General features: G+C 36.7%; 1 protein-coding gene across 1 annotated transcript in view; it reads right to left on the bottom strand.

Annotated features, from left to right (window-relative positions):
- The window catches only part of OAT (ornithine aminotransferase), a 1,138,382-nt gene extending 1,125,499 nt beyond the window's left edge, over positions 1-12,883 (bottom strand). The window contains exon 1 of the mRNA XM_044056006.1: positions 12,578-12,883. The gene's annotated coding sequence lies outside the window, so the exon portion shown is untranslated. The remainder of the gene's footprint in view (positions 1-12,577) is intronic.
- Positions 12,884-27,523: the final 14,640 nt, after the last annotated feature.

The following is a 27,523-nucleotide window of genomic DNA, read 5'->3' as shown; positions in this document are numbered from 1 at the left end:
GTTTGTTTAATTTAACTGTGGAGGCTGCCCACTAAAGTGTGCTAGCCTGTGTAACTAATTTATCACTGTCTCTGCATTTTCTGTGTGTTTCTAACAAAAACAAAAAATTATCCTTGTTTTTCCGCCTTCCTCGACTAGTTTAGACCAGTATACAGGCATTGCTGTATTCTGGGCTGTGGTGTAGTTCCTGTGTTGTCCATTACCTTACTTGGATAGAAGGAAGTTTCTTTGCTCACCAGTGGGAGTGGGGAGCCTTGAGCAGCCTACCTGTCCTTGGGGGAAGTGACCTCAGCACAAGAAGCTGTAGTAATTGGTTGTTTGGGACCATTCCTAGCTCTTTTGTAGTTCACTGCTTAAAATCCGCCTCTGGGCGTTTTTTTCTGGCTATACTGCTCAGACAAGCTCCACGTGGGTTTACAGAGTGCTCCTAGCAGCAAGGAACTCGAAAAAGTGACTACCTTCTAGATTTAAGTATCTTTGCTTTTTTTCACTGGAAATAGCTTCTGTTGCTTACTTTGAACTAGCCTGAACTGTTTTTTTACTGATTACTGCATTTATTTTAAAATCTGCACTTAAAGTTACATTTAGTCGAATTGAATCGAAAGTTTGCTTGTTTGTTTGTTTAACTGTGGAGGCTGCCCACTAAAGTGTGCTAGCCTGTGTAACTAATTTATCACTGGCTCTGCATTTTCTGTGTGTTTCTACCAAAAAAACAAAAAAATAATCCTTGTTTTCCCGCCTTCCTCGACTAGTTTAGACCAGTATACAGGCATTGCTGTATACTGGGCTGTGGTGTAGTTCCTGTGTTGTCCATTACCTTACTTGGATAGAAGGAAGTTTCTTTGCTCACCAGTGGGAGTGGGGAGCCTTGAGCAGCCTACCTGTCCTTGGGGGAAGTGACCTCAGCACAAGAAGCTGTAGTAATTGGTTGTTTGGGACCATTCCTAGCTCTTTTATAGTTCACTGCTTAAAATCCGCCTCTGGGCATTTTTTCTGGCTATACTGCTCAGACAAGCTCCACGTGGGTTTACAGAGTGGTCCTAGCAGCAAGGAACTCGAAAAAGCAACTACCTTCTGGATTTAAGTATCTTTGCTTTTTTCCACTGGAAATAGCTTCTGTTGCTTACTTTGAACTAGCCTGAACTGTTTTTTACTGATTACTGCATTTATTTTAAAATCTGCACTTAAAGTTACATTTAGTCGAATTGGATCGAAAGTTTGCTTGTTTGTTTGTTTAATTTAACTGTGGAGGCTGCCCACTAAAGTGTGCTAGCCTGTGTAACTAATTTATCACTGTCTCTGCATTTTCTGTGTGTTTCTACCAAAAAAACAAAAAAACAAAAAAATAATCCTTGTTTTCCCGCCTTCCTCGACTAGTTTAGACCAGTATACAGGCATTGCTGTATTCTGGGCTGTGGTGTAGTTCCTGTGTTGTCCATTACCTTACTTGGATAGAAGGAAGTTTCTTTGCTCACCAGTGGGAGTGGGGAACCTTGAGCAGCCTACCTGTCCTTGGGGGAAGTGACCTCAGCACAAGAAGCTGTAGTAATTGGTTGTTTGGGACCATTCCTAGCTCTTTTGTAGTTCACTGCTTAAAATCCGCCTCTGGGCGTTTTTTTCTGGCTATACTGCTCAGACAAGCTCCACGTGGGTTTACAGAGTGGTCCTAGCAACAAGGAACTCGAAAAAGCGACTACCTTCTGGATTTAAGTATCCTTGCTTTTTTTCACTGGAAATAGCTTATGTTGCTTACTTTGAACTAGCCTGAATTGTTTTTTTACTGATTACTGCATTTATTTTAAAATCTCCACTTAAAGTTACATTTAGTCGAATTGGATCGAAAGTTTGCTTGTTTGTTTGTTTAATTTAACTGTGGAGGCTGCCCACTAAAGTGTGCTAGCCTGTGTAACTAATTTATCACTGTCTCTGCATTTTCTGTGTGTTTCTAACAAAAACAAAAAATAATCCTTGTTTTCCTGCCTTCCTCGACTAGTTTAGACCAGTATACAGGCATTGCTGTATTCTGGGCTGTGGTGTAGTTCCTGTGTTGTCCATTACCTTACTTGGATAGAAGGAAGTTTCTTTGCTCACCAGTGGGAGTGGGGAGCCTTGAGCAGCCTACCTGTCCTTGGGGGAAGTGACCTCAGCACAAGAAGCTGTAATAATTGGTTGTTTGGGACCATTCCTAGCTCTTTTGTAGTTCACTGCTTAAAATCCGCTTCTGGGCATTTTTTTTCTGGCTATACTGCTCAGACAAGCTCCACGTGAGTTTACAGAGTGGTCCTAGCAGCAAGGAACTCGAAAAAGTGACTACCTTCTAGATTTAAGTATTTTTGTTTTTTTCACTGGAAATAGCGTTTGTTGCTTACTTTGAACTAGCCTGAACTGTTTTTTTACTGATTACTGCATTTATTTTAAAATCTGCACTTAAAGTTACATTTAGTCGAATTGGATCGAAAGTTTGCTTGTTTGTTTGTTTAATTTAACTGTGGAGGCTGCCCACTATAGTGTGCTAGCCTGTGTAACTAATTTATCACTGTCTCTGCATTTTCTGTGTGTTTCTACCAAAAAAACAAAAAAATAATCCTTGTTTTCCCGCCTTCCTCGACTAGTTTAGACCAGTATACAGGCATTGCTGTATTCTGGGCTGTGGTGTAGTTCCTGTGTTGTCCATTACCTTACTTGGATAGAAGGAAGTTTCTTTGCTCACCAGTGGGAGTGGGGAGCCTTGAGCAGCCTACCTGTCCTTGGGGGAAGTGACCTCAGCACAAGAAGCTGTAGTAATTGGTTGTTTGGGACCATTCCTAGCTCCTTTGTAGTTCACTGCTTAAAATTCGCCTCTGGGCATTTTTTTCTGGCTATACTGCTCAGACAAGCTCCACGTGGGTTTACAGAGTGGTCCTAGCAGCAAGGAACTTGAAAAAGTGACTACCTTCTAGATTTAAGTATCTTTGCTTTTTTTCACTGGAAATAGCTTCTGTTACTTACTTTGAACTAGCCTGAACTGTTTTTACTGATTACTGCATTTATTTTAAAATCTGCACTTAAAGTTACATTTAGTCGAATTGGATCGAAAGTTTGCTTGTTTGTTTGTTTAATTTAACTGTGGAGGCTGCCCACTAAAGTGTGCTAGCCTGTGTAACTAATTTATCACTGTCTCTGCATTTTCTGTGTGTTTCTACCAAAAAAACAAAAAATAATCCTTGTTTTCCCGCCTTCCTCGACTAGTTTAGACCAGTATACAGGCATTGCTGTATTCTGGGCTGTGGTGTAGTTCCTGTGTTGTCCATTACCTTACTTGGATAGAAGGAAGTTTCTTTGCTCACCAGTGGGAGTGGGGAGCCTTGAGCAGCCTACCTGTCCTTGGGGGAAGTGACCTCAGCAAAAGAAGCTGTAGTAATTGGTTGTTTGGGACCATTCCTAGCTCTTTTATAGTTCACTGCTTAAAATACGCCTCTGGGCATTTTTTTCTGGCTATCCTGCTCAGAGAAGCTCCACATGGGTTTACAGAGTGGTCCTAGCAGCAAAAAACTCAAAAAAGCGACTACCTTCTGGATTTAAGTATCTTTGCTTTTTTTCACTGGAAATAGCTTCTGTTGCTTACTTTGAACTAGCCTGAACTGTTTTTTTTACTGATTACTGCATTTATTTTAAAATCTGCACTTAAAGTTACATTTAGTCGAATTGGATCGAAAGTTTGCTTGTTTGTTTGTTTAATTTAACTGTGGAGGCTGCCCACTAAAGTGTGCTAGCCTGTGTAACTAATTTATCACTGTCTCTGCATTTTCTGTGTGTTTCTACCAAAAAAAAAAAAAAAATAATCCTTGTTTTCCCGCCTTCCTCGACTAGTTTAGACCAGTATACAGGCATTGCTGTATTCTGGGCTGTGGTGTAGTTCCTGTGTTGTCCATTACCTTACTTGGATAGAAGGAAGTTTCTTTGCTCACCAGTGGGAGTGGGGAGCCTTGAGCAGCCTACCTGTCCTTGGGGAAGTGACCTCAGCACAAGAAGCTGTAGTAATTGGTTGTTTGGGACCATTCCTAGCTCTTTTGTAGTTCACTGCTTAAAATCCACCTCTGGGCGTTTTTTTCTGGCTATACTGCTCAGACAAGCTCCACGTGGGTTTACAGAGTGGTCCTAGCAGCAAGGAACTCGAAAAAGCGACTACCTTCTGGATTTAAGTATCTTTGCTTTTTTTCACTGGAAATAGCTTCTGTTGCTTACTTTGAACTAGCCTGAATTGTTTTTTTACTGATTACTGCATTTATTTTAAAATCTCCACTTAAAGTTACATTTAGTCGAATTGGATCGAAAGTTTGCTTGTTTGTTTGTTTAATTTAACTGTGGAGGCTGCCCACTAAAGTGTGCTAGCCTGTGTAACTAATTTATCACTGTCTCTGCATTTTCTGTGTGTTTCTACCAAAAACAAAAATAATCCTTGTTTTCCCGCCTTCCTCGACTAGTTTAGACCAGTATACAGGCATTGCTGTATTCTGGGCTGTGGTGTAGTTCCTGTGTTGTCCATTACCTTACTTGGATAGAAGGAAGTTTCTTTGCTCACCAGTGGGAGTGGGGAGCCTTGAGCAGCCTACCTGTCCTTGGGGGAAGTGACCTCAGCACAAGAAGCTGTAGTAATTGGTTGTTTGGGACCATTCCTAGCTCTTTTGTAGTTCACTGCTTAAAATCCGCTTTTGCACGGTCATGAGCATAGCGCAGCGCCGGTTAAACAAGGTTAAACTTTTTCTGGCTCCGCCAAGTCTGCTCTTCAATTTTTCCCTTAGGACTGTTCTACTTGCAATCTAAACAGCCTATACTCTATATGAAAAGCTCAGCACTTGCTCCTAAAACATTTTTTACACAGGTAAAGCACTCTTAAACAAAAGAAAGTACTTCATTCACCTAAATTCTGTTGAGTACCCATTTCCCTATAGGTCCTTTCTGACTCAGTTACACAGCAATCTTTTTCACTATTTCTAGCATGTCGAAGGGTCAGTTGCTGGCATCCTCTCCTATTCAGCTGGTGAATCTGGGAATCTTGAGGCAATGTTACAATTGCCTCATGTACACAGACAACCCTCTCCTCCTCCCAACAAATACAAATATATGCAAGAGATGCAACTATATAGCCAAACTGGAGGCTGAGCTCTCTCAATTCAGTACTGGCAAGACCAGTCAGGAGGAGAAGGTAACCACGCACACCACAAACCCAGTCTCACATAGAACTATCACAACTGCAAACCAAACACATAAACACACAAAAAACATACTGGAGGCTGATTAAAAATCTACCAAAACAACAGAGGCCTCCAAAACAGACACCCAAGCAACCACCACCTCAAGACATAGCACATGCAACACATAGTTCACAAAGTCAGTGTGCTAAACAGTCACAGCCCTTAAGGCCAAAAAACATGCCAGACACACTTGTAATAGGTGACTCCATAGTCAGACACACTGATGTCGCGCTCACCAGACTGAACAAGGAAAAGGTCACAGTAAGCTGACTGTCAGGAGGTTGAATCTGCCACATAACACAAGCACTCAGGTCACTCCACAGCAAGTGCAAATATGACTCAGTCATTGTACATGCCGGTGTGAACGACCTGAGACGTACCTCCCTGGACTACATGAAAAGAGACATAGAGGAGCTCTCTGATTATGTAGCCCAGGCCGGTATGACCCTGACCCTGAGCAGCATCTTACCCTCACCAAGAATGATGCCACAGTACAAAGACAAAATAATCAGTTTTAACAATTGGCATAATTACTGGTGTCATTCTAAGGGGATCCAATGTCTGTCTGCTTGGGATGACATGCTTGACAAGCCACGCTGCTTCGCAAGGGATGGCTTGCACCTGTCACCCCTGGGCTTCTGGATATTGGCCAAGGCTCTTACCACCCCCATAGTGCCTTTTTTAGGCAAGGCTCAAATGACAAACCTACCTCCCTAGAAAACACAAGTGGAAAAAAACTAAGGGTAATGCTGCTCAATGCCAGAAGTCTAAACCTCAAGATGCACACCCTCGAAGCCCTCCTCAGTATGGAGAACATTGATGTCTGTGCAGTGACTGAAACCTGGTTCAAGGCTCCTGAGAGCACCCCAGCACTATCAGGTTTTACCTCATATCATGCTTTCCGGCCCCAAAACTTGGACCGAACCACAAAAGGAGGGGGAGTATCCATTTTCATCAAAGATACCCACACCTCCAGGTTAGTGGCAATGCACGAAGCATCGGAGACTATCCAGGTGCAACTAACCATAGGCAAAACTGCCTTACAGTTTGTAGCATGCTACAGACCACCCTCTCAAACTCAGGAACTCCACACAGCCTTCCTGAAGACACTGGAGAGTATGAATGTCTCTCCAAATACCATCATTTTGGGAGACTTCAACTACCCAAACATAGACTGGGAACATTACTCAAGCCCCAACACCCTAGCCCAAAGGTTTCTAGAATTCATAAACTCAAATGCAATGGAACAACTAGTCACCATTCCCACAAGAGGAGACAATATACTAGACCTGATCATCACAAACATGGGGACAACATGCTCCACACCGGAAGTATATCCCTCTTTGGTAAGATCAGACCATAAATTAATCTCACTGAAAATCCACATCCCGCCCCCACCCCCTGCACAAAAGACCACAGTGAAGAACTTCTCAAAAGCCAACTTCACACTTCTTAAGACTGAAGTGGTATCCTTCAAGGTGCCTGGGCCAGTGGAAACCACAACCCACACTGCTGAATCCTTTGCAAATGCCTTCTATGGGCACCTTCAAGAATGCATGGATCATGCAATCCCAAATAAAACCAAGACCCATTCCCCCAAAGGCAGGCACCCGGTCTGGTGGACCCCAGCCATAAACAAACTTTACAACAGGAGGAGGAAGCTACTACATGACAGAGCAAAATCCCTAAAAGGGAAGGCATCTCTGATCAGTACTAGCAAAAAACTACGATCACTCATAAAATCATCCAAGGCCAACTTTGAGAGAAAAATCGCAAAAGACACAAAAAACAATCACAAGGCCTTCTTTAGCTATGTTAGATACCTGGGTGGAAACTCCCAGATATGCTCAGAGTTAGTCCAAAATGACACAAAATACACTGAACCCACTGACATTGCCAACATTCTGGCAGACAGGTTCGGTGCAAATTTCTCCTCCCCCCCCCCCCCAAAAGGAGAAATAACTATCCCAGCAGAGAGTAGCCTCCCTAAAATCTCAGATGCCCAGGTGAGAGCCGCCCTCTCTAAAGCTAAAAACACAGCATCAATGGGACCGGATGGTGTCCCGGGCTGTGTGCTACATGAACTCCAAGAGGAGCTAAACCCACACATAAGGCTGCTGTTTAATCTTAGCCTTACTACAGGATACGTACCCAAAGAGTGGCGTATGGCAACAGTGGTTCCACTTCACAAAGGCGGTGCTTCTACAGACCCTGGAAATTACTGCCCCATAAGCTTGACGAGCCTGGTCTGCAAAGCTATGGAGAGGATCATTATGGAACTCATAAACAAAGACATTGGGGACCTACAGACATTGGATCCTACCCAATTTGGCTTTGTCAAGGGCAGATCCTGCCTTTTGAACTTGGTCGACTTTTTTGAAACAGTCACTAAGGCCATTGATGAGGGTAAGGCAGTTCACACAGCCTACCTTGACCTTGCAAAAGCCTTTGACACAATACCCCACTTGGGCATCATAGACAAACTCACCAGCTTAAATGTAAACCCATATGTCACAAGATAGGTTGCAAACTGGCTCAAGGACAGAACCCACAGGGTCAGAGTTGCTGGAGCTATGTCAGACTCTAAGCCAGTCACAAGCTGTGTCCCACAGGGCTCAGTCCCGGGACCCCTCTTGTTCGGCATTTATTTTTCTGAGGTACAGGCAAACATAGGAGGACTGTGGCTGACAAAGTTCGCAGATGACTGCAATCTGGGCACCATAATTGATACTCCAGCGGACACAAACATCCTTCAGAGAGGCCTCATAGAAACGGATAATTGGTGTCAGAGCCATGGCCTTAAGCTGAACGCCAAAAAATGTATAGTCATACCCTTTGGGAAAAACAAGGTACCAACAAATTACCACATAGATGGTAACCCATTAAGTACGGAAGAGGTAATCAGGGACCTAGGGACCCAGGTTGACAGTAACCTCTCATTTGACACTCACATTGCCAAAGTGGTTAGGAAGACCTTCTATATTGCCCACCTTATCATGAAGGGTTTCACATCTAGATCAAGAGAGGTCATTGTGCCCCTGTACTCTTCTCTTATCAGGCCAATGATTGAGTACAATGCCCCATTTGGGATGTATCTCACCCTACACCTGCAGCAGTTGGAAAGACCCCAAAAGTTCCTCACCAAGAGGATAAAGGGTCTTAAACATATGTCATATGCTGCCCGACTGAAAAAACTCCAGTTCTATTCAGTCACATACCGCCTACTCAGAGGTGATCTGTGCCTGACGTACAAGGCCATGTCCAATCCAGAATTAATGGACATGCTCCACCTCAGAAAATCCAAATCCATCAGAGCCACGAGAACAAGAGACTTAAACCTCAACACAGAAATAAATAGGATGTGCTGGAGGGACAGATTCATAACCCAGAGGCTCCCTACACTCTGGAACAGAATCCCAGTCCATGTTAGGCAAAGCTCCTCACTGACTCTATTCAAGAGAAATCTCGACGAGTGGATGGGAGATCATAGGTTTACCCCAGGGGTCATCTCTGTGTCACTACTAGACAGAGGCACAGTAAACTAAACCCTAAAAGGGCATAGTATTCTCATCCTAAGGGGTGGTGAAAGCCACACACACTCTGGCTAGGCTTATAAATGCCCTAGGGCAGATAGCCTAGTACGAACCTATGAACCTATGAACCTATAAACTGTTGACAGACCAACGGGAAACACAAAAGCATGTACACTTTAAAATAAACCGCTACAATTCTTATAATAATTGACTTAGACAACATAAAACTACAATAAACTGCTACTATTCTGAAATACATTGTCTTAAATCTGGAGTCATAGTAATGTCCGCTCCTTAAGTCTTCTTTATTACTCTGTACAAACGAGAAGCATTTGAACCTGCAGAAAAGGTAACTTGTGAGATTGTAGAAGCGGACGGTAGAGTAGTATTATTTTGTATTATTTTGTGCTTAGCTGAAAACTGCCACCGCTTTATTGCAGGTGAAATGGAGTTTAAATAGCTGGCTATATTTGCCATTTTAAGGCACATTTGCAGTTTAAGAAGTCATTCAGGCCAGGAGTGGAATCGGCCCCAACAGCAGTTGCCATCTGAGTTCCTTTAATTCAAGTAAAGTGGCATAGTCACCGAAGAAAAGGTTTACCTGCTCTAAAACAAAAAAATAAAATTTTGTGAAAGACATACAAGAAATGGAATGTCTTGCAAGGGCATTGTGGTTGTCATTAGCTCTGATTGCTCCACAATGTTCTTTAATGCGGTCCAAGAGTTTTCTACCAGTTTTACCTATGTAGAAACTTGGGCAAGATGCACATACCGCAGCATATACATTTAATGAGTTACAGTCAAAATGATGCATGAATTTGACATGGTAGTTAAGGTGCTTGAAGCAGAAACTATCCCCAGTGAGAATGTACTGGCAACAGACACATTTGCCACATGGAAACATGCCAGATATATATATATATATATATAGTCACAGCAAGAGGTTCTCCCATTTGATTCTCTTCTTGCGTGCCTTCTGTCTGGAGTCTGTATGTCTTCCCCGCGGTGGAGTGTCGAAAGACATGTGTGAATGGGCATGCCTTCATTAACGGTTGGGTGTGGAGCTGGCACCTTGGCACCATAAAAATCTACTGCCTATCATTAGCGGACCAGAGTTCCGCTTTGGCGACCCCTAACCGGGAAAGGCCGAAAGAAGAACAATAACAACTATCCCAGTGGATAGCTCCAGTGGCAGAGGCTTATTTATTCAATTTCAACTTACTACCCAGACACAAATATGCTGCCCTCAACAATGTTTATCTCAAGGGGTGTTTCACAGTTATCATGTAATTGTCTTCTGCTATCTGACACAGCCTGTCTGCAAAAAAGACAGCCAGATTTTGTGTATACTTCTGACATCTTATTGTGAAGAAAGTAAAAACATAATGGCTTTAATAATACATTTCATCTTGTTCGTGAAGAAATATACTGCCCCGTGACAAGCCATGTCATTGCTACTCAACAGTGATTATGAACTAATCCAGTACTTTCATACACAACCACACTCCCAGCACCTTAGAAGACAGCCAACTTCTTATGTTTTTTTGCTAATGTTAGATTGTGATGGAAATGGAAGAAAGAATGGCTGCAGAAATTTCAACATGTTACTGGCATGTCACTCTCAGGTACATATATATGTATATATATATATATATATATATATATATATATATATATATATATATATATATATATATCACCCTGACCACATTGCTAAAAACGCAAATAACTGAAAACTCATTTCACTGAACTGCAGTTAGTATATTTGGCACTGTGTGTAGAGTACTGTAAGCCAAGTAAATGGTATATGCCCTTTTCCCCACTGTAGTGTGATCCTGGAGTTAGTATATATAGCTAGAGGGATGTGGGAGGTGTAGGCTCCTCTACTTATTTTGAGTACATATTGTATTCCAGAGAGACTTAGTCACTGGTGTTGTAACTATGCATATCTATTGTTTAAAATGTATTGTTTTGAAGTTTTTGGTAAAATACAATATAAAACAAACAAGGTGGTGGGCTATGCCCCCCAACTATGTATACAAACTACAGGATCGCACTACAGTGGGGAAAAGGGCATATACCTTTTACTTGCTTTACAGTACTCTACACAGTGCCACATATACTAAGTTTAGTACAGTGAAATGAGATTTCGGTTTTCAGTGATGTGGTCAGGGTGAAATGAAATGCAGTGAAATGAGATTCAATGATACAAAGCAGACCCATACATATATATATGTATATATATATATATGTACTATTTATATATATATATATATATATATATATATATATACATATATATATATATATATATATATATATATATATATATATATATATATATATATATATATATATATATATATATATATATATATATATATATATATATATATATATATATATATATATATATATATATATATATATATATATATATATATATATATATATATATATATATATATATATATATATATATATATATATATATATATATAATATATATCCTATATATATATATATATATATATATATATATATATATATATATAATATATATATATATATATATATATATATATATATATATATATATATATATATATATATATATTATATATAATATATATCCTATATATATATATATATATATATATATATATATATATATATATATATATTATATATATATATATATATATATATATATATATATATATATATATATATATATATATATATATATATATATATATATATATATATATATATATATATATATATATATATATATATATATATATATATATATATATATATATATATATATATATATATATATATATATATATATATATATATATATATATATATATATATATATATATATATATATATATATATATATATATATCTATAGCTATATATCTATCTATATATATATATCCTATATATATATATATATATATATATATATATATCCTATATATATATATATATATATCCTATATATATATATATATATATATATATTATATATATATATATATATATATATATATATATATATATATATATATATATTTATATATATATATATATATATATATATATATATATATATATATATATATATATATATATATATATATATATATATATATATATATATATATATATATATATATATATATATATATATATATATATATATATATATATATATATATATATATATATATATATATATATATATATATATATATATATATATATATATATATATATATATATATATATATATATATATATATATATATATATATATATATATATATATATATATATATATATATATATATATATATATATATATATATATATATATATATATATATATATATATATATATATATATATATATATATATATATATATATATATATATATATATATATATATATATATATATATATCCTATATATATATATATATATATATATATAGAGAGAGAGAGAATGAGAGAGAGAAACAGATAGATATAGATATAAACCACAACTCATGAGTTGTGCAAGTACGACTGTTGTGTAAGGATTCACAGTACACCAACAACATAAAGATTTATCCAGCACTAGTATAAATATCTCTAAAGTCAGTTGTAGTGCATAATGCAAAGAGAATCCATTCCCATTATAAATAGTCTCAAAATGCTGACTGTTATCAAACAGAAAATCTGCTTGAAAAATTGTAGCCAAAAATGTCATTTTAAATTTCCCAATAATTGTAAACAGTCTTCAGAGTACTTACTGTTTATAAGCAGTTAATTCAGCATAAAATAATGTTTCCAGAAGCTTCCTTTTAAATTTCCAATATATGTAAGCAGTCTTCAGAGTACTGCTGTTTTCACTTAATTCAGCATAAAATATTGTATCCAGAAGCTTCCTTTTTAAACTTCCCAGTTTTAATCTCACCAGTGCACAAAACACATTAAAATGATATCCTTATTCCAAATTATTACATTTTAGACCAGTAGGCATCAAACAACCTTCAAAAGAGCACTGCCTATCCAGTGCTGCTGGAGAGAGAAACAAAGCAACATACTGATTTCACCAATTGGTGTCATCAGTGTGTGACAGGGAACACAATGATGATGCTTAAATGCAAAGGGAACAAGGAACACCAGAATTCAAATTTAAAGAAACAGAACACCCTGTAGTAAAAAAGCAACAACATTGAAAATGAAACATGTTCATTAAGTCCCAGTTTAAACAGAGCCCCTAAATTAACAATCCATAATCTCTCTTTTTGATCTAAAATTTTATGTTTACCAAAATCTGACAATTTTTCACCCAATACTTTGTCAGTACCCACAAATATAAAATGGGAACCTCAATGTTCCAGGCTATGTTTGTACAAAGCACTTCTAATTCATCTGCAATTCATATCACTAACATGAAGGGCAATTCTATGCTTAAAGAGCCTTGAAGTCTGACCTGCATAAAAGGCTCCACATTGGCATGCAACCATATAAATCACCTACTCAGTGTTACATGTAATGAGAGAACAAATTTCAAAACCTTTGGTAGTATTCACAGAAGTAAAAGACTTTGTCTTTGAGACAATCTTACAATATGAACAATTGCCATAAAAAGTACTACCCTTAGATATATTTACCAAGTCATGTCTACCAAAATGACCATTTTTGAACCCAGATAACTGTTCACCTATATTCTTACCCCTTCTATACCCAAAGGGGCAATGTTCACCTAATATATGTTCAAAAAAAGTATCAGCCTTCAGAATATGCCAATTCTGTTCAATTATTTTTATTAATTTTAAATGTGTTAGTCATATGTGGTAATAAATCTTATAACATTAGAGTTATCTGTCTATTACTGTGCTTATTGTTCAAAAGAAAATTCCTAGTCTGTCTTGTGACAAAGTCTCATGCTCTTTTTACTGGGGGCGGGGGGGGGGGGTGTTGTAACCACGCCCTTAAATCTATTCAGCATCTTAGCAGCTTCCACATTAAAAGTGCCATCATCACTACAAATTCTTCTAAGTCTTAAAAATTGAGATTTTTTTATATTGTTGACCACATGACTAGGATGGCAATTGTTAGCTTCCAATTTTGAATTTTTTGTAAAAGGTCTGCAGTGTAAACTAGTAACCATTGTGCCATCTATTATTTTAGTTAAACTGGCATCTAAAAAATTGATGTTAACCATCTGTATCCAGCCAACAAACATAATATGATACTCATTGCCATTTAAATATTGCACAAACTGTTGCCAAGAATCCAAAGATTCTGTCCACACATACCAATGGTCATCCAGATAACTTCTCCACATATTTAGCCATTTTTTAAAACAGTTATTGTCAGTATAGATCAACTTATACTCTATAAAAACCATGAATAAATCTGCATAAATAAAGGCAAATATGGCTCCAATAGCAGTCCCTTTAATCTGGAGATACCAGTTTTTCTTATAGCAGAACACATTATGTTTTAGAACCAGTTTCAATAATTTTAACAAAATCTCAATCTCACCATCCATAAACACTTGAGAAAGCTCAAGCCAAAATTTCACAGCACATATATCACCATCATGTGGTATGCTAGTATACAGGGACTGAACATCTAAAGTACAGATAAACAAATTTACCGGAGCCTGTACATCCTCCTTCATTCTAAAAACTGTGTTGTATCTCTGATATGGGCTGGCACAAAATTCAACAAAGACTTTAATTGAAACTCCAAATATACAGAAAGAGGTTCTGTTATAAACCCCTGTCCAGACACAATAGGTCTACCCGGAGGGTTGTTAATATTTTTATGAATCTTTGGCAAGATATAAAAATAGGGAGGTCTAGGATCATCACATGTCAATTGTTGGACCAGATTATGACCAATAACACCCTCATTGTTACAGTTATTAAGAAATTTATCTATATAGTTTTAAATGTAGATAAGGGGTTAAAAGACAATTTGACATAAGAATACCCATCATTCAATTGTCTCAACACCTTCTTGTTATAATCATTAGAATCCCAAAGAACAATTGTACAAATGGAGGCTGTATAGGCTCCTATAAATTCCTTTATTTGCTTTGCCATTCATTTTAATGGGAAGATGTGGCATAATTGTTTTGCTTTTAAAATTAATGCACTAGTGAAAGTATCCTCACTAGTGTCCAGAGCAATAACATTTTTAAAAATGTTAAAATCAGTTTCAAAATTATTTTAAAATAAAACAGAGATATGTTGAAACTGAGGATATTCAGCACCCACAGTAGGGGAATATTTTCCATAACCACAGTTAAGGTGCTAAAATGATTCACAATTCCTTGAATGCTGAAACAGACCCCTTTCAGTCAAACTATTAGTGAATGTTCCCAAGAACAACATTTTTATTCCAAGAGCTTTTAGTGATGACCTCTTTCATCAAACTTCCTTTCATTCGAAGAATAAACAATAAATTTATTATCTGACATTATATCCTTTCTCATTATTTTCAGAATATTCTTTTCCTTTTTCTAACTAAACTTAAACACATCCCCCAGAAACTTCTTAAACACATCCCCCAGAGCAAATTAATCTAATGGTAAATGCATAATGACCATAGTAGGATCAATATTCTATAGCCTGTAGATCTTTGATAAAACTGCTACTTAGTAAACAAAGTCAATTTTGGGATGCATGGGGCAAGACATTAGGGGAACCCCTTTAACGAAAGGAGAAGATTTGGGCTATGTAGTGTAACTGATGCCTTACAATCATATGTGAATATAAGACTTTGAAGTAGAAACTTTCATTCATACACTTTGCAAACCTAATAAATTACATCATATTTTGCTTTCAGCTTCATCTCCATCATAGCCCAGAAGATGGCACCCAGCTCCATTCTGTGCACTTAGCCAACAGACTATTTAAAAACTGCCTAGAAAATACTTAATTATAAAAAGGTACTTTGTTCTACTTGGTTCCAAGACTTCAGTTGTGGTGTCTGATAGGGAAAAGTCTCTTCCGAAAGCACCTAAATATGTTACTGCATACTAAAAGTAAAGTGTTCCTCCATATTATGATCAGTGTTTTTCTTGTGTTAAGAATCTGTGTGATGTCAGACTGAAAACATCAGAGATGAGCAATGAAACAAAGTATCAGGAGATGGACTTAGTCTGATTAAATACTGATATAGGATAATCATTTATGGCTCCTGCATCCATACAATATAATATATATTGCAGAGGTTGATCTGTATTAGCAGAGTGCATTATCTCTTCATAATATACACAGCAAACATTGAACAGATACTTTTCTGGATTATAGATTTAATGTGCCCTTTTGTGTCGGTTTCTAGTATTTCTAAGCATATAGTTTCTCCTGGATATTCTTATACCATTTATCACAGTAGTTCACCAATTTATGTTGTTATGCATATATTTTGTTCATACATATCTACACATTATTTGCATATTTCATTACAGTGTAGCTGACACTTTAAAACAATATGGTTTATAATGCGCATTTATCAGATCTTTATTGTGAAATAATGTTTGTCCTCTTACTACATTTTGCTCCTTTCCATGTTCCTACATTTCCAGCTTTATTTTTAAAACTTTAATGAGCAGATTTATTCATCAGAAATGTTTATAATGGTATGGTAATTGATGTGACAGGAAATAAAAGTTAAAATAAAAAATGTAGCAATAAAATCAGATAAAACTAATCAAAAATTGTAATAAAAAACACAATTAAATGCTTTCTATTTTAATGGGCTAAAATATAATTCTTTACAAACAGAATGTTAATCAAGAGTCCGAGTCCAGAAAAATTTGACTGAGAGCCATAAACTTTATATAGATTTTAAAATTAAAAAAGCCAAGAAAATATACATTATGGCTACCATATTTCATATGCATAAAACATGACATTTCTTACCGAAACATTATATTTTGTAAGACACATATTTTGAGGTTATTATAAAAAGTAACCCTTACAGGGGTCTATATCAATTTATCAAAGGCTCACTTCTGCAAATCTTACTTCATCGACCTGAACTACCAAACGTTCAGTTCTTTGAACGTTCACATCAAAAAAGTATTTCACTAGGGAACGGAAGCACTTGGCCAACACTACACCGGAACATGCACCACAGTATGTCAAAGCCACCCAAGTGGGGAGCTGTTCCCTCCACACAACCCTAACTATATATACCAACTCTGCAATCACACTACAGTGGGGAAAAAGGCAAATTTGTGCTGTTGGCCAACTGCTTCCTTTCCCTACTTTACTACTCTTAACAATTTCTGTGTTAACTTCCAAGTATAAGTAATAGATTACATTGTCAGCAGGCAGACCTTTTTAAGTAAAATAGCGCTGGATGGTATATTTCTCTTGGTATTACATTACACTTGCAATTTTACTAGTGTTAGTTACATTTTGTTCATTATGCATTGCTTCAGAGTGATATACAGAATAACTACTGACTTGTGGTCAGCATCATCTGAAATGGCATTGAAGATAAAGATCAAAATGATATTACCTCTAATAATAAATCTTGATGTCTGCTGCCAAATTACAGAGCTGCAGTCAGGCAGGCTTCCATTTCATTTTCATTCCAGTCAGTTTCAGTTAAGACTCTGTAATAAGTGCCTTAGTCAAAGGAAGCACATATACATGAAGAGCCAATATTCCTGTAATCCAATTTCTTCTCTAGATTTCTTCATGTCCATTGTTGCAAGAAATCCCTTCTACATTGCACAGCTTATAAAGAAATGGATTGTGTCTAGATCTAGGGATGTCATTGACCCCCTTTACTCAGTCCTCGTTAGACCAGTCACTGAATACAATGTCCCCTTTGGCATGTATCTGTCCAGACACATGCAGCTACTGGAACATCCACATAAATAGCTTACTAAAAGGATACAAGGCTTAAACAACATGCTCTACATGAACCAACTCAAAGCCCTGTCACTATACTCGGTGTCCTACAAAATGTTAAGAGGTAACCTGTGTCTGGCATATAAGGCATCCTCCACCCCAATACTGATCTATTTACTGCACATTAGCAACTCATATGGCATCAGAAATACTCAGGATCTAAACCTCTTCTGCAACATCATCAGAACGTTTTGGAGGGACTGGTATATCTATCAGAGGATACCACTGCTCTGTAACAGATTCCCTGTTCACATAAAACAAAGTTCATCCATGTCCATATTCAAGCACAACTTTGATCTATAGATGGAAAACAGAAAGTTTACCCCAGGACTGCCCTCTGTACCATTAATGGACAATGGCAGGTCAAATTATTTATGGTATGGTCCCAGTTATTCTTATTAGGAGTGATATATAATTATTGAACCATGAGATGGGTAAGGACAATCTATAAGTAAATTAGATAGGTTAATTCAAGCATAAAAAGGGAATTAGTTAGGCTTAAAATGGCCCACAAGAGCAGCTAATCTAGTACTTACCAATGAACCTACGAACCTATATCTTTGTCAAAAGAAACACACATACAGAAAGAAAATGTTTATAGAATTCAGTTTGCGCATGTTGTTTGAATAATGCTACATAAAAAGCTCTTGTTCTATGTGTGAATATTTTTATTTACTTGTCTTAAATTATCAAAATGAATAACTCATTTGATATTGGATGGCATAGTGGTGCAGCGGTAGCATTGTTGACTCACAGCAAGAATATTAAATAAATTAATAATTCATTTTGCCAGTACCTTTTCTTATTTACTATCATAACCACCACTACATTCTGAACTGCTAGGATTACCCTGTCATTGATTTTAAGGTGCTGTAAACTATGTCAACTGCATATATTTTGCTAATTTCAGTGTTAGAACCATATACACCCTGCCTGATGGGAAATAATTTGATAAATTTTTAACAAATTTTTCTTACATAAATAGCTGTCACCTGGGTTAACATCTTAATTAATATTAATTGTTACAATGATATTGTGTTACTCTCTTTTGGAACAGTGATTACACTCAAAACCTTCATATTTTAACAGTCAGAAAGTCCTAACACTTAAAACTTTACAGTGTGGAATAACCCTAAAGGCAGTGACATGTTGCTTCTGACATTTAGGCAGGTACAGGTTTTATGATGTTGGATAGTTTACCCTCATCATGCCCTTTTTGGGTGAATACCATCATCGGTTTTAGATTGCAACTCATTTTGCCACATCAATGCTGTATGGCATGTATTACCAAGATTAAAAGAACAAAGATTGTGCTGACTCATATATCACATGACTGAATAAATATGAAAATGTCAGTTTTATTTTATGCTCTGTGGAGTATGTTTTTTTTTCCTATGGAAAAAAATAACATTAAGTAAATAAAGCAGGCTACATAACAGACATGCACATGCACAAATCCCCAAAACACACACACACACACACACACACACACACACACACACACACACACACACACACACACACACACACACACACACAGACTCAAAAACATTCAGCAACCAAGTGTGGTCATTTATGAAAGGAATTGTAAATTTGGTGGACTTTACATTTCATTACTGTAGTGTGTTATTAAAGCTAGTAATTAATCAGATGTTGTATAATAGTAGGATACTTTCCATTGTACTGAAGTCTGAGTTTTTTGATTGAAACATCTCTATTTAGCTATTGTCATAACTCCTATTCTGCATCAGACAGCAATGAAAGAATGTGTCCTGAAGTTTTATATTGTATTTATTAATCAGAACTTTAGATGCACTCTGACTAATAATAATACGTTATTACATCTACGTAACATACAGAAAGTCCTGGGTTCATTCCCTAGAAGAGCCATTATGAGGACATGGTTGGCATAATGGTTGTCTTTGCCTTCTCAAAGACAAAATACAGGGTTTGAACTTGGCCTCAAGCCAATGCCTGCATGTAGTGTCAATGGCTCAACTGGTAGGACACTTGCCTTCGGTACTGGAAGATCAGAAGATTTATTAGTTCTACTCCAACTTTGGATGACTGGATTGATTTTATCTGGCAAATAGAGCATTAGACTAAAGGTTTTACTTGTTAATTAGCTGTTTCCTGTTGAAAGGGTACAAGGTTTGAATCTTTCTACCTTCATTTGCCTACTGTGTGACCGTGAGCAAAGCATTTATTTATTTATTTACTTATTAATTTGCCTTTTTTGACCGGGAAGTCTGAATGACTAGAGTCCGCTTTCAACAGAGGCCCAGGGAGAAAAGCGCCATCATAGTACATTTATATTAACAAGTGAATTTCAGACAGTTGTCAGAAAAACAACAGTTGTATTTCTCAAAAAAAGCAATTATAATTACAAGACAGGTATATACAATAAATTATTTACATCAACAATTATAAGTCTATACAGTTCTTGTAGCTCTAAAATCTTGCAGAAAGTAAATTATTTTATTTATTTTATTTTATTTTACATTTGTTGACCGGGATAGTCTGATGGATACTTGTCCATTTTCAGCGGAGGCCCAGGGAGAAAAGCTCCAAATGGATTGAGACCATAGAAGGGAAAACACTGTAAAGAAGTTTAGTATTCTTAGATTTCAGTAAAGAAAAGTTTGCAAGGAGTTCAAGATATGTAATGAAGTAAGTTATAAAACTATGTGAGAAGGAAAGACTGGATCTATGACAAATGATCGAACAGTCAAATTGTCAAAAGTCATATGATCAAAACCATATCTTCAACAATTTACTCTGTCAAAAAAATCCAAATGAAAACATCTATATATTGTTGTTGCCTTTCAGCTTTTCCCGGTTAGGGGTCGCCACAACGGAACTCCGGTCTGCTAATGATTGGCAGTAGATTTTCACGAACGCCGAGGTGCCAGCTTGATGTTCAACCTTCAACGAAGGCATGCCCATTTACGCATGTCTTTCGAATGCCCACCCAACCATGGGGAGGACATGCAGACTCCACACAGAAGGCACTCCCCGCACTCCAGCCGAGAATCAAATGGGAGAACCTCTTGCTGTGAGGCAACAATGCTACCACTGCATCACCGCAGAAGTCACAACACCTATATACAACACAAAAAATGCTTTTATGGGGGCAAGTCCCCTGCACCCCCACACCCTCAGCTAATTATTTATACCAATTCCGAGATCGCACTACAGTGGGGAAAAGGGCAAATTTCCTGATCCCTATTATAACACAATCTCATTCTGAAAGGTTTGACTGACTGAATTATCGATGATATGTTTCAGTCATATGACTTGCAACAATCTGTCCATTCAAACATAGGATCATAGGAGATTACTATGCTATCGACCCAGAGGTCATTTTAAGCCTAGCCATTTCATCCCAATGCAATGCAATGAAAGTGTGAGTCAATACCCAAGATTGCATTTAGTGATGACTGCCCATGTCCAGGAGGGTTGTGGGTGATATCCCCGGTAAGAATTTACGGTGCCCCAGACACTTTTCTAGGTTCATCTTGAACAGTGTCATAGAGGTGCTCTGTTTGATAGGAACCCAGGAAGATTTTAGTACTGTGTAAGTTTGTTAAAAGTACAAGAGATATAATGAAGAAAGTTAAAAATTATGTAGGAGGGGAGGTGAGATATTAGTATTGTATAGGAGGGTTGTATTAATCAGATTGATTGAGAAAGCATAGTATAGCAGTAGTTATATTTAAGCTGCCTGCTCCAAACTGGTGTATATGGAAGATTTACAATTTAGGTATACAGAAGATGCATGAGGGAGTAGAAGATGGGACCAGTTAGAAAAAGAGAAAGATGAAGTTTTGTTTAAGAGGTGGGTGAAGAGTGCTGTATTGATTCAAGTGCAAGAGGGACAGTTTTTTTGGGTGTAATGATTCAAGTAGAAGACAGCAAAAAGTTAGTAATAAGCAATAAAAAGTCTGTGTATTCACTTGCGGTCTCAACCTGGTGATGAAGATGAGTATGACCAGGATTGGGTAAGGTATTGCTTGAGATGGAATTTATACCTTTGGAGTTTGTTAGTCATTTTTGCTTGGGTAGGGATGGTGTTCCAGAGTCTGGAGATGTAACAGGAGACTAGTGAGTCCTCTAATGAATTATTTGCTTTAGTAGTGCTTAGCAGAAATATATCACCAGAATGGATGTACCTTGTGGGACTGCATGGCAATAATATGTTTTTAATTCGTGCATTTTTTTCATGATAATGTATGGGTTTCTATGCCATAACTAGCTGAGAGCATGTTAGGCAGTTGTTAAACTCTAGCCAGTTCAGCTGTTGTAAGGCTTGGCAGTGGTGAGTTCAGTATGCAATGTTGGTAGCAAATTTAGCTACTTTGTTGTAACTGATGACTAGTTTGAATTTTAGTGCAGAACATAGGTTTGTAAGGATAGCTGAGGCATATAAGAGGGTTGGAAACAAACAGAAATGAGGCTAGGGTTTTTCTTGCTTGGTCTGTAAGGTACTGTTTTGCCCTGTAAAAGGAGCCATGTTTCTGGTGGGTCTTTTTAATTGTTCGAAGACTATGTTGATCAGATTTAACATGGTCATCTAGTACAATGCCCAGTAATTTAATATGTAGTACTACTTCAGTTTTGGTATTATTTGTAAATATAACCAAGAAAGGCTGTTTTTGATTAAGAGTGTCTTCCGGTGAAGAACATTAGTCTTGATTTACTGGGATTAGAAAGCAGATATCAATTTTTTAGCCAGGTTTCGATTGTAGAGAAGGAAATTTGAATGATTTATTGGAATATGAATATTGTAAGAGCAGTACATAATACATTTGAATAATATGTGTATTGTACTATATTTGATTGGCCTATTGCAGTGTGAAGCTTGTTTGTAAAAATATTAAAGAGAAAGGGTCCTAGTATAGAGCCCTGAGGGACATCTATGGTAACTGGAAGAGAGGAACAGAGGTCTTGTTGCCATTTGACTGCTTGCTGCCTTCCAAATAAATAACTAATGAACCATTTAAGGAATGATTTAGAAAGACCTAGAGAAGAGAGTTCAGTGAATAAATGTTGGTGTGATACAGTAACAAAAGCTTTGGATAGGTCTAGAAACACAACTGACACTAGGTTATCATTATTTCTATGCTGGTTGCAGTGTTGGTGAAGAGAAGGAGGGTGATGGTTATGCTGCGGTAAGGTCTGAAGGCATGCTGTGTTCCAGAGAGCAGATTATTTGAATTTAGATGATGTAGAAGCTGAGCATGAATACATTTTTCAAGTATTTTTGATAGTGGGAGAGGATTTCAATGGGCCTGTAGTTATTAAACTCTGCAGATGTTCCAACTTTGTATAAAGGTATAAGAAAGTATTTTTTTCCAGATATAGATCTATTTATTAATATAGAAACCAGAAAAGCAATTGCAGCCGCATCTATTTTTAAGCAGTCCAAGGAGAGGTGGTCAGCAACAAGGGTAAGTGTTTTAGCTTATGTAGGTGTTTTTTTAATGGTGGAGGTAAGTAATGGGCTGAAATCAAATAGCTGAGGATATTTAGCAAAGGCTTCAGATACTGAGAGGGTAGTGGAAGTATTACTGTTTGCAAGGGACAACATAGTCTGTATAAACAGCTGTTAAACCATGTGGGAATTCAATTAGTAGTATTGTTGGATTTAGAGGTGGAGTGGTAGTTTGGCCTGGATATAAAACTTTCTTTATGGATGTCCAGAAGAGTTTTGGGTTGTTTTGATGTTTATTTTGGAGGGTGTTATAATAGATTTGCTTGTCATGTTTTATTTTGTATTTTGGCCTATCTTTAGTTGTCTGAAAAGCTGAAATGTATTTTGTGTTCTATTTTTCAGCCACTGTTTTCAGGCTTTGACACATGGTAGCATTAATTTCTTAGTTTCCTTTGTTAACCAAGGTGCAGGATTGGCTTTGACCATTTTGGTACATACTGGGGCAAGGTTACTGAAAATGTTTAGGAGTATCTCACTGAGGTGGGTGACAGCAGAGTCTAAGGACATACATTTTAGTATCTTCCAATAGTATTCTGTTAAGTACTTGATAAAAGTATGTTTTTTCAAAATTTTTTGAATTATGAACTTGGTTGTAAATTATATGTGTATCTTGGATAGTGTAACTTCTGAGAGTGTAAGTAGGTTGATGGTCAATTAAGCTGTTTAGAAGGCTACCAGCTGCCCTCATTTTATTGGGTCTGTTAGCAAGAATCTAGTCTAAGGCTGATTGCCTACCAGCACTTTTGTGGGCTCTAGCTGTGTAAAGCTGTATAGGTTTATGGAATCAGATGGGATTTTCCTATTGATAACCTGCCAGGTCTCTTACTATCATTGTATCATGTTGTACATGATGGGATATCCAGTACAGGATGTTTGCCACAGGGGTAATCTTTTTACCTGGTGGGATGTATATGACTGCTAAACAAAGCATTTTCCTATTACTGATTTTGAGGCATGTTCTAAGTAATTCGGCATTATTAAACTGTGGTATCCCCTGTGCATATGTGGCTATGTTTAGGGAATTCTTGTAGATGATGAAAATCTGTCTGTCTCTTTATTTGTCCTTTCAAGCTTATTTTTACTGAAACCCAATATGAACCCAATACTCAAGACACCCACAAAAAGTCAGTTTCAGTACAAGTGTGCCTGAGAAAGGCACTTACTCTTTAATAATATCCCGGTTATAGATTACATGAGAATGATTAATAGAAGTCAGTATGCTTCCTTTCAAATTCCAAGTGTACATTAAGCTATCTTGATTGCATGTCAAATGATAATCATTAAATTAGACTTTACATCTAAGAGAGCAAACTAAAGCTTTAGGAGTTCATGATAAGTGAATTTGTGTTAAATGTTTGCAGAACTAAAGGTTACCCACATAGTTTTAATGATGTAATCACATATACAATTGCCCCAAAATGCAAGTTGAGTGTCCAGGTTGTATGACACACATACCTCTCAACCTCTTACAACAAAAAATCTGGACAAAGCCATAAGTAAAAGTGGGACAAAGGCCCCAACATAGGGACATTTTTTTAAATACTGCTCTTACAAACTCAGACAGTTAATAGAATAACAGGTTTTGCATTAGCATGAATTTTCTGATGGATATGAAGTCCAAAACTCAAATGTCTGTCATTATTTTCTACCTTCAGTATTTAATGATTTGCCACCAATTTGCCAGATAACCACAATTTTAAGAAAAATGGACCAAATCTATAAGGCAAAAATCTGGACAATCTGCAAAAATCTGTACAGTTGAGAGGTATGATGACACAACAAAGTGCTTGGTAAATAAAACCAAACGGTACTAGCTACTGTGCATTTCTTATGCTTTGAGATCTTTATCCTATCATCTATATATACAATGGTTTCAAGCAGGTCAACAAGATTGCACAAGGGGTCTATATTAGAACATCGAAGTTTCAAAACTTCGAATGTTCTAATATCGACCCCTATTGAGCGAAAGCTGAAAATAGCGAAGCTACAGAAAACCATTTTTTTTTCCTAGGGAAAGAATTCGGTTGTCCATTTCTGTCACTTCACTATTTTCAGCGCTGTGGTGGAAAGTTACGGGTCGGGTTAAGGTAAGTGTACGATTGGGCACGGGTTAGGTGAGTTAGGGTTAGGGCACGGGTCAGGTAAGTGTGCGATTGCGTGGGTGTGAGGGTTAGGGCGGGGTAGGAGAGTTAGGGTTAGGTCACAGGTGAGGTGAATGTGCGATAGTGACAGACCTTAGGGTTAGGGTTTGGGTCAAGGTAAGTGGATAGCTAGTGGTGTATGTACAGTTTAGTGTAGGGTTAGATGTAAGATTTTATGTGTATGTCTGTGGATTGCTGTTTGTTTGGTGTGCTTGTGTTGTGTGTATGTGTTTTGGAACAGCAAATGTTTTCCCTAGGAAAAAATTCGCTGTTCAGCATGTTCGATGTTGTAAGCGTTCACTTAATAGAGGGTCGATACTAGAACATTCGAAGTTTTGAAACTTCGATGTTCTAATATAGACCCTTGTACAAGTTATGACCCATAGGGCCCGACTTTCGGTTGAAATAAAAAGGATGCTTTAAGTAACAGTCCCAGAAAAAATAAAATCTCTGATAAAATGCAAATGTTTCTGAGACTAGGCACCCATATATGAGTGCAGTTCTTGCTTGACTAGGTGCAATACACACATGCACAATAACTGCACATTATTCATTTTGTTCACTTTGTTAATGATTCATTTTCAAAACTCTTTATTTGCTGAAACTTTGATTAGGTTCTCATAAAGAGATTAAAAAATAATATGCACTGTTTTCTACTCTTCTCATTCAATTCCATATCGAAATAATCGATTGACAACATCACGTATATGGCAGAACATTTAATAGCTAGCTCCTCTCCACAGTGACTCAAAATATTCTGCAGTTTTGAGCTAGTAAATGATTTTTTTTTTCTTGGTATGCTTTACATAAAAAAAATTAGAAGGAAATTAAATAGTATACATGCTGTGTTATCTGCTATTAATTTAGCACTTGATTTGTGATTGAATTTGGAGCTGCTGTGCAGGGTGGGGGGCTTTTCTGATTAGTTCTGTTTCAACAAATAATCTCTGACTTTAGTAAGTAACAAAAGGCAGCAGCATGTTTTAGCAGCTAGACATCAATAATTTATACTGAAGTGCAATATAAACTTGAACAGACTGATTCCAATAATACTGCTTTCAAGAAACTAGTCACCCTGGTATCTATGCAAATGTTAAAATTATTTGAGTCTGTTAGTCTAAATCATTTAGCTACTATAAGTGTTGCAATAGTAATTTTTAATACTTTTTATGGCGTGACATGAAAACTATACTTTATTTATCAGCTGATTTACCCAGCTGAGCCATCTCTCTTCCTATGCTTCACCATCGCTGTGACCTCACTATATACAATAGAAAACAATGTTGTAACATCCAAGTGTCTTTCCATGATGGTATGTAATAATGCAAATAGTAAGGACAGAGTGTTTCCCCTTACTAGTTCAGTGCTGTCAAGAAAGATAGAAATTTAAAATGTTTCTTGACTGGTGCAATTGTTATCATGCTGTAAAACAAGCATATCCCTCATATAAAGAACACCTTCATGTAATCAATATCAAATTGGTCAAGTGAGACTTCTAAGTGTACACCAGCAGTGATTCTTTCCTTTTGGGAGATTTCTCCCTTCTTTATATTTGTGTGACTGTAGATTTGGTGTATATAACTTTGTAGGGGTGGAGATGTTGCCCCCACGTGGGGGTTCGGGGTGCAATTTCACCCTTATAAAAACTACTGGCATTTGTGCTTGGTGTTTTGGTTCTTTTATCTGTTGTAGTTTGAGTTTTCATACAGGATCCAGTTTAAAATGAGACTATTCTGTATCTGCTAAACGAGAAAAAATAAATTCAGCAAAAGTAGCAGCCATTAAACATGCATACTAAGATAGTTATTAGCCATGCACATGTTAATATTCTAAATTTTAGAATAGTGCTTTAAATACCAAAGGACAGTGCAATCTAATGTTCCACACAAATGCCACATACCATGCAACAAAAAAGTACAATTCTGAGTGTGCACTGAGATTAAAAAATATTCTAGTCTCTGTTATATCTTTACTAGGTAAAACTAAAACTATACAGTCGGCCTTAGGAGCAGAATTAAAGCCATAGCTGGTTAAGCAATTTGATGTCTTAACTTGCAGAACTCCCCTGCGTTTAGTAATCTTTGCCATTCTACACTTTGGGCATCTTGTACTCAGAGCCAAGCATCAGTAGAACCACTTAAAAGAAAGTACATCATAGCCACATAAAAAAATTTC

Source organism: Protopterus annectens, chromosome 14.part0 (genome assembly GCF_019279795.1).
Source record: "Protopterus annectens isolate FY-2018-M chromosome 14.part0, PAN1.0, whole genome shotgun sequence".
Taxonomy (NCBI): Eukaryota; Metazoa; Chordata; order Ceratodontiformes; family Protopteridae; genus Protopterus; species Protopterus annectens.
The sequence above is the reverse complement of the archived record's forward strand: the minus strand, read 5'-3'. Positions and strand labels throughout refer to the sequence as shown.